We start from the raw sequence: 2,586 nt of genomic DNA, 5'->3' as shown, positions 1-2,586 counted from the left end.
GGGCGCTTTTGCTTTTTTTTGGGGGGGTGGGTTTTTTTTGTTTTTGTTTTTTTTGTTGTTTGGTTTTTTTGGTGGTGGGAGAGTGCCAATGGTAGGTCTATGGGTGGTTGGTGGGGGTCTTTTTTCTCCTTATTTAGATTATGCTGTCCTAGACGTTCGAAATTATAAGAAAAGCACTTATCTCTTTTACAATGTGCGGCCGTCCTGGACAATTTCGACTCGACTGTATTTGTTTAGATTCTTTAAGTCACGACGGAGGGCTTTGTTCTCTATGATAAGTTGTCTGATAAGTCAAGTTGATAGGGTTCACCTGGAGTGAGGTTGTAATGATGAGACGTGGGCAGAGGGGGTGTTTTGTTTTGTTTTGTTTTGTTTTGTTTTTTGTCAATTTGTTTTGTTTTGTTTTGGGATTTTTACAATTGGTTTAGTTTGTTTATTTTGTTTTTTGTTTTTGTTTTTGTTTTGTTTTTGTTAGGGGTTTTTTTTTGGGGGGGGGGAGGTGATTGTCTTTTCTATGAGGAAAGGTTAGGACGAGTTAATTTTTCCATGTTCTTTCTTGCGTCTTAATCTGTTTGAGAGGTCCTGGAATTTGCTTTGTGGTGGTTGCCGGGAAGAACGCTCTCTGTTTGCCGTGTTTCAATTTTCCCCGCGTGGGCCCGTCGTCTGTTTGTTCTTCTGATGATGGGTAAACACAGCGCCCTCCAAATCTCCCCTCTCCTATCCCTCTTCAAGAGATATTGTTGCTGTTGCTGCTGCTGCTGCTGATGCTGATGCTGCTGCTGATGCTGCGGTGGTTGATGACGATGATGCTGAGACGGTCGTCGTGATGAAGGAGATGATACCGTTATCTCCCTTTATCTTTATTGTCTTTAAGTTGCGCGGCGTTTTGTTGGGAAGGGGGTTTTTTTCTTCTCTCTTTCTCTCTCCGAGGAGATGCCGAGCAAAGTGATATTGTTTTGATTTGCTTTCTAATTTGTTCGTCTTCTTTCTTCTCGGGTATTTTTGTGTCTTTCTGGTTGCTTTTCTACCTGGGGTTGTGTGGACGTAGTTAGGGGGAGTAAGGGTGGCGGGGAAAGGGGTGAGTGATGGAGGGAGGAGCTTATCAGTATCAAAATATCAAGACGACGACCTTACCTGAGGAAATGAGAGAAGAACGTGTTTGGGGGAAAGTGGTTTTGGAAGGAAGGGAATGAAGTCCGGGGGTGGGGTCAGGGGATGGGTTGGGGCGTCACGACAATGAAAGCTTTAAGAGATCTCTGATTCTGTTATTCTTGTGTGAGTGGATCGGTTTTAGGGGAAATGTATGGGCATGTGTAGGATACGAGAGAAATATAGAAGGGGGACGTTGGACTAGCTTTTCTGGTGGTGGGAGGGTGCCAATGGTAGGTCTGTGGGTGGTTGGTGGGTGCTGTGGTGTAGTTTGCTGCTCTTTCCTATCTAACCGTCGGCTCTTATATGACTTAATTGTTTTATAAGTGCCATAAAATTCTTACTAAAACTAACACTGGTATGTTTGGCTTCTTTTCTTTCCTTTTCTTTCCCGCTGCTGTTTATGTCCTTCTGTCTTTCTCTGTCCTTGTCCCAAAATGATGGCGGTGGGTCGTTGGCAGGTGCTCTGGTGTGGTTTGCTTCTTCTTTCCTATGAAACGTGTATCGTCCTTATCTCCCCTTCTTCTTTTTTATGTTTGTTATTCTCTTGTAACACCTCTAATCTTCTGGCGCTCATATGACCTTGTAAAACCTCTACTAAAACTAAAATGACGGCTATCATGTTAATGTGACTCTCTATACTCCAAACTAAAAGGTATTGGACGATCATAAGCAAACAGGGTCATATTTACTTCTTTTTTTAAATAGCCAACCTGACTTAATGGCCACCTGTAGAAGACAATCGTCTGTACAATCGGTCTGCCTCTTCTCATTTTACCCTTACAGTTTCTTTTTGAATGCTTTATAATGACACGATGAAAGACGTTCTCCTAAGACAGCCACTGTTCTCCTCTATCTACCTCTTTGTCTGTCTCTCTGTCACTCTGTCCTTCTGTTTGTCTGTCTGTCTGCCTCTCCTCTCTGTTTGTCTCTCTGTCAGTCTGTGTGGGTCGTTGGCGGGTGCTCTGGTGTGGTTTGCTTCTTCTTTCCTATCAAACATCTATTGTCCTTATCTCTCCTCCTTCTTTTTTTGTGTTTCTCACTCTCTTGTAACGTGTGTTGTTGGCGGGTACTCTGGTGTGGTTTGCTTCTTCTTTCCTATCAGACATATATCATCCTTATCTCCCCTCCTTCTTTTTTATATTTGTTACTCTCTTGTAACACCTCTAATCTTCTGGCATGACCTTATTGTGTTGCAAGTGCCGTAAAACAATTACTAAAATAAAATTGTAGCCTGTCCTTCTGTTTGTCTGTCTGTCTGTCTGTCTGCCTCTCCTCTCTGTCTGCCTCTCTGCTTTCCTGTTCCTCTGCCTGACTATCCTACTGTCAGTTTCCCTGTCCGTCCTATAAGAGATGTGAATTGTGTCAATGGAAGCGATTTATTCCAAGAGGTTGAATGTTTTACCTCCACCACCCACCCACCCACACACACACACA

At 43.2% G+C, this 2,586-nt stretch overlaps 1 protein-coding gene across 1 annotated transcript in view; it reads left to right on the top strand.

Annotated features, from left to right (window-relative positions):
- The window catches only part of LOC101860307 (caspase activity and apoptosis inhibitor 1), a gene marked incomplete at both ends in the record, with an annotated part of 114,838 nt that overhangs the window by 107,969 nt on the left and 4,283 nt on the right, over nt 1-2,586 (top strand).

The sequence above is a fragment of the Aplysia californica genome, unplaced genomic scaffold, assembly GCF_000002075.1.
Source record: "Aplysia californica isolate F4 #8 unplaced genomic scaffold, AplCal3.0 scaffold00028, whole genome shotgun sequence".
Lineage (NCBI taxonomy): Eukaryota > Metazoa > Mollusca > Gastropoda > Aplysiida > Aplysiidae > Aplysia > Aplysia californica.
Note: the sequence above shows the minus strand (reverse complement) of the source record. Positions and strands in the feature narration are given on the sequence as shown.